Genomic DNA, 13,036 nt, shown 5'->3' on the forward strand with positions numbered 1-13,036 from the left:
GGCGAATACCACAGGGTGATTCATGCATTGTAGTGTCTTCCGTATCACTGTAGAGAAGAAAACATGACACCAAAATTAGGCGTCTATACTCCTTTAAAATAAGACAAGTGCCACCCACACTTCGCGCACTGTTAAGCGTGAAGTTCCCAGACACCCTTAGAGCGTGGGGGGGGGGGTAGCGGTCTCGGACTCAAAGGAGATACCCTCGACTCAGCGTGGCAAGCTCAGCGGAGGCCAGCTACCAAGTGACAAGAGGTTCTTGGTCGTTTGGTGGCCAGCTTTCGCCGGTCGCAAGCCAGAAAATGGGTCGGAGCCAAAGGTTCACAAACGAAACAAAGTTTATACAGCCAAGAGACGATACAGAGGATTACACAATCACTAGCACAAACACATACAAAGTGATTAACAAAACAATGCAACTCGTGCAGAGTTAAACTCGAGAGAGAATACAAAACAAAAGAAATATTGCACCTAAAATGCACTAACACAGGAGAGAGGCAAACAAACAAAACACAATTTGTTCACCGGACACTGCGGCACTCCGACGACCAGAGGTCCACATGCCGTCCCGCAGACAGGCGAACGTTGCCTCGTTGGTCCGATGCTGGCCGAGTGGTGTTTTCCCGGGAGTCGAACGGGCGCGCTTCGATGAAGCTTAAACGGCGGTCCGGACTAATCTGACAGCGGTCAACGTCCTTCTTTTATAGGCTCGCTTCCACGTCTGTTTGTTCTACTTGCCAGAGTAGGCGCACACATACACGCAGTATCGGCTGTGCAGACTCCCTTCCTTTCTCTCGTCGGCGGCGCGTCCTCATTGGTCAAAAGCCGGGAGACGCTCTCGAAGGTTCGGGCTAATTCTGGCGTGGCGCCGTCGCCGACGTCCAAGTGCAGAGGAGGGGGACATGTCTTAGCCCACGCAAGGCTACTCCCTTTTCCCCCGGTTAGCAGTAGAAGCGACTCGGACGTTCAAGAGAAATCGGTATGGATGACTCATTCCCTCCGCGCACGCCGTGTTGGTGAGCGGTGGTGGAGGGGAGAGGGAGCCATGCTCCCTCAGCGCTCAGCGGGGGTTTCCTTCTCCCCCGCTCGGCTCGCGCCGGAGAGACGCGTCTGCGCGGCGCTGTTTTTGTTTCTTTGTTTCCAAAATTGCGCCGAATTTTGTGACAACAAGCATGAACTTTAAGTTCCAACTAAGGTGTTTACAGGTCTGCTCGCCAAGACAATGCCTATGATTCGCCTCTCCTGACACCATATTGGTCATATATACATCTCTAGTGCAATAATTCGTGCAATACGTGACATCACTTCTGTTCGAATGCAAGGTGGCGTCATTTCGTCTGCTTTTTTCTCCCGCACCCATGCTTAGAACCAGTGTTCATCCACTGATGTGCAGTCACCCTATGTCCAATTTCGTGGCTTCGTTCAAAACACTTTTTCATTTGACTTCAGCCTGCTATGGCACCACATTATCCCTTACACGCGAGATCTTAATCGGAGCCCATGGGAAGTACATGACTTCTTTATGAAGAGAACATAGTATGTTCTCTTCATGTATTGCACGACTTATTGCACTAGAGATGTATATGTGACCAATTTCGTGTCAGGAGAGGCGAATCATAGGCATTGTCTTGGCAAGCAGAGACCTGTAAACACCTTAGTTGGAACTTAAAGTTCATGCTTGTTGTCACAAAATTCGGCGCAATTTTGTAAACAAAGAAACAAACACAGCGCCGCGCGGACGCGTCTCGCCGCCGCGAGCCGAGCGGGGGAGAAGGAAGTCCTATACTTACCATGGGCTCCGATTAAGATCTCGTGTGTAAGGGAGAATGTGGTGCCATGAACTGTGCGATAACATCGACCCATGCAAGCTGCGGCCCGGAGTGGACACGAGCGCCGAATGTCAGCGCCTTCCCTAGATTAACCATGCCCACACAGTCATGTGCCTTGTGTTTTCCCTGAACTTTGTCACGTTGAAACACATGGAGGCTACAAATCGTTGGAGTCGCACAACTATTTTACTAGCAGCTGGATTGAGCATCTTTCTGCTAAGGAACTCCACGACGACAGTGTTCCTGCTAGGCAAGGTAAGCCTTACGAATTCATTTGATGATTTGAAACTTTGTTAATCTTTCTGAGCCAAGTTGTGGAGTATGATCCACGCGCTGTTTTAAGCTACACGCTGTGCGCGACGTATCCCAATCGCGACTTTCGGTTGCGTGTATGCGCACTAGCGCGCCAATAGTGCACGAAGCACGATAAAAAAGGAAAACGATAAAAGCACGATAAAAAAGGAAGTGCGCTTCGTCCGGCCCTGTATCATCTTGTTCTTTTTATACTCAGCGCATTTCTGCTACCGATCTAAAAATGAAACACCAATTAGCCCCACTTGTCGCATTGTTAAAAAAGGAAAGCCTGTTTTGAACGGCCCCGTAAGCGCATTTTTTTGTTTTGCACTGACTGGCTGGTATTGCAAGCGAGCTGGTTCAGACACGCAGGTAAGATGCATCATCGTCATCAGCCTGACTACGCCCACTGCAAAGGAAAGGACTCTCCCATACCTGTCCAATTAACCCTGTCCTTTGCCAGCTGAGCCACCGTATCCGCTCAAACTTCTTAATCTAATCCGCCCACCTAAATTTCTGCCCCGCCATGCTACGCTTGCCTCCTCTTGGAATCCACTCGGTTGCCCTTAGGGGCCAGCGGTTATCTTGCCTTCGCATTACATGCCCTCCCAAGCCCATTTCTTCCTCTTTATTTCGACTAAGATGTTCGTTCCCTGACCCATTCCACCGACCTTCCATCGCTTAACGTTAAACCTGTCATTTTTCTTTCCATAGCTTCCTGCTTTGTTCTTAATGTGAATGCTGAACCCTTTTCGTAGCCTCCCAGTTCCCTCCATATGTCAGTATCGGTAAGATAGAGCTGTTTTATATTTTTGCTCTGGGGGGTTATTCGTACACTGCCATTCATGACCTCAGAGTACCTACTAAATGCGCTCCACCTCAATCTTAATCTTCTAGTGTTTTCAGTCTCGTAGTGCGGATCTGCGGTCACTACCTGCCCTGAGTAGATGCATTCCTTTACCGCTTCCAGCACTTCGCTACCAATTATAAACTGCTGCTCCCTTCCGAGACAGTTGAACATTACTTTAGTTTTCTGCATAATAATTTTTAGGCACACCATTCCGCTTTGCCGGTCTATGCTATTGATCGTGCTTAGAAATTCATCCCCTGAGTGACTTAGCAAGGCAATGTAATCAGTGAATCACAGATTACTAAGGTATTTTTCATTAACTTTTATCCCGAACTCTTCCCAATCTAGGTCTCTAAATACCTCCTATAAACAGGCGGTGAATAGAATTGGCGAGATTGAGTTCCCATGCCTGAGATCCTTCCTTATTGGGATTTTATTGCTGATTTTATGCAGTACTATAGTAGCTGTGCAGCTGTTGTAGATATATTCTAGTGTTTTACACAAGGCTCTTCTACACCGATTCCACAATGCCTGCATGACTGCTGAGGTTTCGACTGAGACATATGACTTGTCGTAATCTATTAAGGCTATACATACGGGTTGGTTATATTCTGCACACTTTTCCTGATCGATAGAGTAAATATTATCTATTTTCAAGTATCATTCGCAAAAGCCGGCCTTATCTTTTAGCTGACTGAAGTTTTAGGTTGTCGTGACTCTATTCGCGATTATCTTATTAAATAACTTCTAGGCAATGGACATTAAGCTGATTGATCTGATTGTTCAAGTCCTTGACGTCTTCTTTCTAATTTCTTAAGATGATGTTAGCGTTCTTCCAAGCGTCTGGTACACTCGAGGCCATAAGGGATTGCGTATACAGGCTGGCTAGTTTTCCTAGCACAATTTCCCCTCCGTCCTTCAACAGATCTGCTGTTATGTGATCCTCACCAGCTGATTCTCTCATTTCCATTGCTCCTAAGGCTTTTTTTTACTTACTCTTTCGTTAATGGTGGGATGTCCCACTGCTGTGTGATACCGCCTTCTCACTTAAGTCCTCATTTGGCTACTGTATAAATTTGTGTACAACTCTTCAGCTGCTGCAACTATCTTATCCATATTTCTCGTGACATTGCCCTCTTTGTCTCTTAGCGCGTATATCTGTTATTTGCCCATGCTAGTTGCCTCTTCACCGCTTTAAGGCTACCTCCGTTCTTTAGTGCATGCTCGATTCTCTCCATATTAGACATTGATAGCTCTGCCAGTTATATTCTGTCTGTGGGTTTTGATGCTTTTACGCTTTGGCGTTTTTTAATCGAGTCGTTCGTCTCCTGAAAGATCTTGCCTTTATCCTGTCGAACCACCCAATCGCCTACTTCTACTGGGCACTCCGTAACGATAGCTGTGACATTACCGCTCATTTCTTGAACATTATCGTCGCCGTCCACAGTTAAAGCTTAATATATGTTCTGTAGCAATATCCTGAATTGCTCTATTTTTCCTCTTACCAGTAACTCATTAATTTGCTTCCGCTTCACTAGTTTCTTCCGTTCCTTGTTCGAGCCTTGGCTAATTCGAGACTGTACGATTCTGTGGTAGCTACACCTCACCTTTCCGAGGACCTCCATATCCTGCATGATGCCACGGTGAGCGCATAGTATGAAGTGTATTTCAGTTTTAGTCTCACCTTTGGGGCTCCTTCATGTCCGTTTGCTGTTTTCTCGTTTGCGGAAGAAGGTATTCGTGATCCGTAAACTATTTCTGTCTGCGAAATTTACTGATAAATCCCCTCTGCTATTCCTATACCCTAAGCTATAGTCGACCTCCGGCTGGTCTCCAGACTGCTTCTTCCCTACGTTGGAACTGTTGTCGCCTATCAGTAGAGTGTAGGAAGTTTTTACTTCCCTCATTGCCGATTCCCCTTCCCCATAGAAGCAATCTACGATATGGTCATTATACCTAGATGTAAGCGCGTACGCCTGTACCACCTTCAGTTTGTACCTCTTAAGCATAATTCCGATAACTGCCACACTCTCGTTAATACTATAAATTCCTGTATGTTACCAGCTATATCCCGATTGATGAGGAATCCCACAGCTAGTTTTCGTCTCTCCGCTAATCCAAGATAGCATGGTATGTGCCCGCCCTTTAGCACTGTATACACCTCATCTGTCCTCCTAACCTTACTAAGCCCTATGACATGTCATTTAATACTGGCTGGTTCCTCGAGCAGCATTGATAGGCTAGCCTGACTGGATAAGGTTCTAGCATTAACCGTTGCAAGGTTCAGTTTCCAATGGCAGCTTGTCCGGAGCCAGATATTCTTAGCACTCTATGCTGCGTCACAGCTATGGCCGCCGCCTTGGTCAGTTGCTCAGTAGCCGCTGATGACTGAGGGCTGAGGATTAATTGCTTTAATCATGTAGTAGATTGTGGCCAAGTACTCCTCCAGGATGGCTAAATCCTGCTCTGATGAGAGAGTTAGGCGCCGCAGCTAGAAAAAAATGGAACGACTTGAAATCCTCTTCAGGATGACACCCGCGAGCAAAGCGCAACTGAAGCCAATTTTGAAATGATAGGTCAGTAACGTCGATGTTCTGATCATTGTCTTCGCGAGTGAATGACTCACAAATAGTTGGAAACACCCCTTTCAAGTATAGTTTCTGTGAAAGAAGAATGGGGCTGTAACTGTACCTGTATGGCTCGAGCCGGAAAAACAATATCTCATGATGGAGCCTGCTTGTTAGCAGCTCAGACTGCCATGAAAATGATGATGATGATGTAAACGAGTTGCACCCAGAAGGAGAATATGTGACTGCCTGCCTATGTGGAAAAAGTTCAATATAACCTACTGAAGGTCATTAACTTTGTCATGTAATCGGGAAAAGCGGCGGCTTGACGACGTCAGAAATCCCTCAAAGGAGGTGGGACCGGTCAAGCAGCGGGCCCGTGTCCCGCCACACTCGCAATAGGAGCATACAAAGCTTCGCGGCTCAATTCAGGATGCAATCATTGTGCCTCTAATTTTTTGCTGAGCTCTCCGGCCATAGTGTACACTGTAAAAATCCTGTACTTGTACTCGCACATAATTCCCGCTTCAGAAGCGTATACTCTGAAAAAATGTGGGCATCTGATTTGGATGTTTTGGTTGAGAAGGCTAACGATATCATGTGATCACTAATAACAAGTGAAGAGACCGTAAAGTCAGTTGAAGCCTCGACAAGCCAACACAGCAGCTCCCTGAATTGGTTCGTGACCAATTCAGTGGTGAAAACACTGTGTCAAACAAGCATTGATAACCCTAGTATATCACTGCTAAAATTGGAATGCTATCCTGAAAAGCAGTCATGAAGAGCGCTCCTGCCATCACATGGGGATTGAAAAATCATCCTTGCGCCTTCAGACTGCATCAAACCACTGAAGCTGGTAAGCACGCACATTCAAGTGCTCCAAGTCAGGACTGCACCAGAGTACAAGGTATCCTTTTGTCGGAGCAACATCAGACGCTCTTGTTGCACTTGCTGCGGAAAGGGTCATACCGAACTTATGTGTCAGTTTTCACTCACAGGTGTGAAAGATGTTACTAACATGGCCGGTGGAGGTTCCTGCCTGGAAAACATCAATGGTGTGTACAGCTACAACAGAATGGGTATTTCGACCAAGCAGAGGCACAAATTGCTGCTTCTGATGTGCAGTGGTGCGAATTAGTTCTGTGTACACCTTACGTGTTGCACTTATTTATTTATTTACAGAATACCTGCGTCGCCTCGAAGGCATTATCGCAGGGGAGACAGTTTCAAAACAACGTATTCATTTTCACACAAAAAGCAAGAACATTAAGCGAAGTTAACATCAAAGTAAAAGAAAATAATAAGTGAACATTATTAAAGGTAACAGAAATCTTGAACAATAGTAGGAAAGGATTAGATTGTCAGGAATACAGTCGACAGTTAAAATCGCGATTATCAAAGACTGAAACACACTCTTCCGGCAGCAAGTTCCAGTCTTTCACAGTTTGTGAAAAGAATGATTTAGAAAAACTGTTTGTGTTAGTATTGTATTCGCGCACCTTCTTCGAGTGGTCGTGCCGAGTCGAGACGTAAGTTGGTTCCAAAAGGTAGTTACGGCTATCAATTCCTGTTTCATTATAGAAGATGCGGTGGAAGAATTTGTCTCAAATTTTTTCTTCTGATGTTTAACGGTTCCCAGCCCAGCAGTGATTTTATCTCAGTGATATTTTGGAAGGGGTTATAATTATTGGATACGAAGTGTGCAGCCTGATTTTGGAGTTTTTCTATTGCTTCAATCAAGTATGCCTGATATGGGTCCCAAATAATAGAGGCATAATCGAGGATAGATCTGACGTGCAAGAAATAAAGTGTTTCTTTAACATCTTTTGATGCTGATTTGAAATTTCTACGAATAAAGTACAACATTTTACTTGCCTTAGATATTGACTGCTGTATGTGTGTGTTCCATTTAAGAGTCTGCATAAAATAAACACCAAGGTACTTCCACTCTGAGAGGCTTTCTATGGTTAAGTTTTCAACAATGTATTCTGTAGGAAGTTCGAACTTTTTATTTGAAAAATGGACGTGATTACATTTTCTAATATTCAGATTCATTTGCCAACGCTGACACCAATTTACTATTTTATCAAGGTCGCTCTGCAGGATAGATACATCTCATGGTGAATTTATTTCCCTGTAGACAACGCAGTCATCCGCAAATAGTTTTATGGAAGACTGTATGCCATCTACAATGTCATTTATATATATCAGGAATAAGAGTGGCCCCAGGACACTGCCTTGGGGCACTCCTGAAGATACGGTTATGTATGATGAGCTACAGCCATTCAGAACAACACACTGTTTACGATTGTTTAAGTAATTACATATCCAGTTATGGGTTTTATTATGTATGTTCAAAGAGTTTAACTTGATACTTAACAAGGGGTGCGAAACTGTGTCAAACGCTCTCTGGAAATCTAGGAATAATGCGTCTACATGTTTATTCTTGTCGAGGGAGTTACCTACAAAGTGCTGAAATTCGACTAATTGTGTGTTGCATGAGTGCCCATTACAAAAACCATGCTGTGAAGCAGTAAAAAAGTTAATGGATTCGAGGTATTTAAATAACTCACTGTACATAATATGCTCAATACTTTTACAGGAAACTGAAGTCAAAGATGTAGGCCTATAATTTTCCACCAGTTTCTTGTCTCCAGATTTGAAGATCGGGTTGACAGCCGCGACTTTCCAGTCCTGTGGAACCAACCCGGTTTCGAGCGAGGCTCTAAATATGATACAGAGATACTGTGCAATTATGCCGTGACATTTCTTTAGAATGTAGGGTGGGATTCTATCAGGACTCATAGATTTAGAGGGGTCCAGTTCTTGTAAAATACAGTCAATACCATGTACATCGATGTTTATTTCAGGCATGCAGTGATCAGAGGCATAGTTAGGAGGAAGTGATGCGGTTGTGGCAGGCATCAGTCCCTCAGAAAACACCGATTTAAAGTACTCAGTAAACATTTCAACCTTTTCAGCGTCTGTCTTTATAGTGGTATCATTCGATATCAGTGCGGGAATGGAAGTGTCATCGGTTCTACTTGTCTTTACATATTTCCAGAAGGCTTTGGGGTTTTGTTTCAGATCTGTGTTTAACCGGGCAAAAAATAAGTGCTTCGCATTCTTGATACCTAGTTTTACCATCCGGTTCGCATCCTTTAAATGTTGGCGGCTGAGGGAAGTATTACATTTAGAGCACTTTTTGTACGCACTTCTAGCTTTCCGTATTAACCTACGTACATCCGAATTAAACCATGGTTTATGTTTTCTCCTTAGCCGCAGGAATTTTTTAGGGACATATTTCTCTAGGAGTTCCAATACTCTCATGCGAAACGCGGACCATAAATGCTCAGCGTCGCTACTTTCTGAGAGACGCTGAAAGATTGGCAAGTACGATACTAATTCTCCCTGGATGGCGTCAAAATTACCTTTCTCATAAATAAATACCTGCCGTGGGGGTTGCAGATGAGTCGGTACAACTGAAATTTTTAAGTTCGTTATCACCGCATCATGATCACTGAGGCCAGGTTGCGTAGACAAATTGGTCACAACGTTGGGGTCGTTGCAAAGTACTAGATCGAATGTAGCCTGTTGTCTAGTATGAACTAAAACATATTGGGTTAAATTATTCAATGTAAGCAGGTCACGAAAAGTTGTATTAATTCGTGCTATATTAGTTATTGCACCTTTGGAAGTCCATGTTATCTCCGGGAGATTAAAATAGCCGCCCAGAAAAACGGTATCAGATAGCACTGATAAAATGTCAGCAAGATTATGAATTGGAGATTCATTATTATCGGGTGGACGGTAGAAGGATCCAAATACTAGTCTATTTCTGGTTTATGGTTTATGGTTTATGGGGTTTAACGTCCCGAAGCGACTGAGGCTATGAGAGACGCCGTAGTGAAGGGCTCCGGAAATTTCGACCACCTGGGGTTCTTTAACGTGCACTGACATCGCACAGTACACGGGCCTCTAGAATTTCTCCTCCAAAGAAATTCCAGCCGCCGCGGCCGGGATCGAACCCGCGTCTTTCGGGTCAGCAGCCGAGCACCATAGCCACTGAGCCACCGCGGCGGCTAGTCTATTTCCCTTTGGGAGGCTCACTCGACATCAAACGGATTCCGCAGCACTGTGAAATTGAAGTTCCTCGCTAGGCAGGTCGTTTGATATTAAAATAAAGACGCCTCCGCCATGCCGATGTCTATCTTTACGGTAGACAGTAAACCCCGGTGGGAATACTTCGCTATTCATAATATTATTTTCTAACCAGGACTCGGTGCCTAGTACAACGTGCGGCTGCACTGTTGCTACCATAGAGGAAAAAGCGTCCGTCTTATTTTTGATGCTTCTACAGTTTACCAAGAGCACCGAAAATTCTTTCGGTTCAGCCACGTCAATGATGTGGCTTTGATGTGTGTTATCTGCATGTCATTCCCCGTTTGAATGCGCACGCGCTCTCAATAAGGCAGGTTTCCTCGTGTCGAAGTCCCATATATATGTGTCGCCATTTATAACTGCCTTATCATATTTTAGTTGTACACGGATTTCCTTTCTATCTCGGTTTTCTTTTGTATAGTTCCACAGAAGACGCCGTTTTTCCTGGACAGTGCGACTAAAGTCTTCCGAGGCACTAAAAGCGGTGCCTTTAAATTTGCGCCCATTTTGTAGTACACTATCCCGTGCTTTCCAGCTTGCAAAGTTCGCTATGATCGGCCGGTTTTTCCCCTCCCGGTATGCTCCCACCCGGTGCGCCCTTTCGACAGGTATGTTATCAAGTTCTAGGTTGTTTTGGCAGACGCCTTTGACTAGTTCTTCGGATCTTTGCCACGTTTCCTACGGCTCGTTGTCGCTGATTCCAAAAAAAAAAACCAGATTTAGTCTCCGGCTCCTGTTTTCGAGATCGTCCAGTCTAGCTTCAAGCTTCCGTTCTGATTCTTCGACTAACGTAATACGGTTCTCAATTGTAGTAGATTTCGCAATCACGCTGTCAATCTTCTTTTCGAGTTCTAATTGGTTAGTTTCGATGGTTGTTAGCTTTGTCAGAACGGTTGCCTGGTCTGCTTTAAGCTGAGTGAGTACCTGTGCGATCTGCTCAAGCTGTTCCGCTTCGGCTCTTGTCATGGGACCGGGGTTTAGCTCCACATCCCCACACCAGAAGCAACAGCTCGCACAAAGAGAGATATGAGTCAAAAGCCAAGCATTCCAGCCCAGACAATATACGAGCACCAGAGCAAATAACCCAGTGGCACAATAAACGCTTGTTCAGGGGACACGACACTCTTACAAGTAAAACGTTATTCGACCGGTAACAAAGCGAAGATTTCATGTAACCAACCTGATACATAGAGCGAGGTGAGTACAGGCCGTGAAGAGTGCTGTGTCCCAGTTGTTGCTGGCAAGACGAGCCGCTTTTATGGCTGCTGTAGGGCGGGAGCGGAAGCGTTCCGCGATGCTTTGCCACGTATCCATCGGTGATCGGAGGCAGATTGTCCGGAACCATGCATTGCTGAGAAGGATGACGGAATGAATTCCGCGATAAGCGATCCAGCTTCTGCCATGGCTTGACGTCCCAGACAGGCGCAGCCGCGACGAGGTTCGCCGTGACCGCAAGGAATCCGAGCAGCACCTGATACATAGAGCGAGTTGAGTACAGGCCGTGAAGAGTGCCGTGGTGGAAAAAATATGGAAGGATGAGCAGTTTTGTGAGGAAATTATGGCTGCTGGAAGAAACTTCTTCATTCATGTAATCCTCCCTAGCTGTTCAACGGCTACTTCACCCGACAGCATGTTGGTCTAGTGCTGAAGTCTTCTAGTGATATACGTATACTGTTTTTGCCGTGGACCAGAAACTGGAAAGATGGTTACTTGCGACAACCCATCCTGCCGCTACATATGGTTTTACTTTTTGTGCGTGAAACTCATCATCATCATCAGCCTGGCTACGCCCACTGCAGGGCAAAGGCCTCTCTCATATCTCTCCAATTAACCCTGTCCGGGCGAGCTGCGACCACCCTATCCCCGCAAACTTCTTAATCTCATCCGCCCACCTAACTTTCTGCCGCCCCCTCAACTCAAGCGAGCACCAAAACTCCGCAGTGGTTTTGTACAGACTGTAAAGCACCCAAACTCTAAGCAACCTGTAAACTGACTTGGACGAACTACGTCTTGAGGCTGCAACACACGTGGCTCCTATCGAAATCACTGAAATCTGGTGTTTATAAGTGACAATGAGTGCGAAAAGTAGATTCTGAGATTACTTTATTCAAAATGTTGAAGCAGAATTTGCAATCGCTCATCCACTGAGGCTGCAGCCTGCTCTACAGTGGCGTCGTTCTGTGCAACAACAATTTATGAACACAAGCTTGGTAGTAGACAACGCAGTTACCGTTTTGTAGAGTGGTGTAACTTCATCTCCTGGCAGGCACACAAGGTAATCAATAGGCACGACTGACTTCAGAAAGATGAACTTATTCACAGTGAGTCCACTTACTCTCTCCACATGTATTCGCTGTTTGCACGCTTTTGCTTTGTACATCTGTCTTGATGGTTGCCTTTCCCCTTGGTTTATGCCAGCACATGAAGCCCAGCACTTGAACAGCCAAAGCTTTCGCTGATGTTGAACCCTCTGTCTTCAAGTACCACGTCGCCAGGTACGAGGTTGGCCAAAAACACGATTTTCAGTGATGTGTTTATCACGTGCCCTGCTTCTACAGCCTTCAGATATTGAAGTGACGACACCTTGTGGAGCTATATCAATTAAGAACTTCCCTTCGGTGCTAAGAACCTGTTTCACATCATCGGGAGGGACGGTGGTGGCCTTTCTATCCTTATTTCAAAGCAATCGATGATGACTGCCACATCAACACCACGCCAGTCGTGGAATGCCTGTGGCATTGTACGACTGTCCATTGCAAGGTACCTCGTGTATGCCGATTATCCCGTCTTCAACCCTGCAGCATTGCACATGTAACCACTTGCCGCAAATATGAGACACTGTGCCTTCTGGAGTGTAAATGCGAAACCCAAGGTCAGCATTTTGCAAGCTCCTTTTTAGCTTCATCATGAGGACGATGAATTCTCGAAATTTGGTGAGCCGATGGTATACGATGTGAAACGAAGCTTACTTGTGCTTCAAACACAGCAAATAAAACAGGAAAGTACAGCACCTCGAATTCACAATTGCGCCTTTGCTTCGCTAACTATTCAATGTGACTTCGGTAACCTCGAGCTGTGCTGTTTTCCTTTATGTAATGCATAGAGATGTTTGTTCAGAACTTCATAGTGGTGCTCCCGTGCCTGTGTGTTAAGCATGGTCATGCTAGCCTGAAAAAAAATGTTTAAGCTATGAACCTGTGGCATACAGCAAACGTGCACGCTGGCTAGGTAAGCAGACTGATGTGTCAAAGGCCTTAGATTGCGTCGTTGTCAGCAAAAACAAATGACATGCAATTAATTTGTCAGAATAAGCGCCTACTGACCTGTGTCACTTT

The 13,036-nt window shown here is 45.3% G+C and overlaps 1 pseudogene; it reads left to right on the top strand.

The window, feature by feature from the left end:
• The first annotated feature begins 1,826 nt into the window (after window positions 1-1,826).
• Window positions 1,827-11,532, top strand: LOC149349396 (uncharacterized; annotated as a pseudogene).
• The last annotated feature ends 1,504 nt before the right edge of the window (window positions 11,533-13,036 follow it).

The sequence above is a fragment of the Amblyomma mixtum genome, chromosome 3 (assembly GCF_055824585.1).
Source record: "Amblyomma mixtum isolate Tamu chromosome 3, ASM5582458v1, whole genome shotgun sequence".
Lineage (NCBI taxonomy): Eukaryota > Metazoa > Arthropoda > Arachnida > Ixodida > Ixodidae > Amblyomma > Amblyomma mixtum.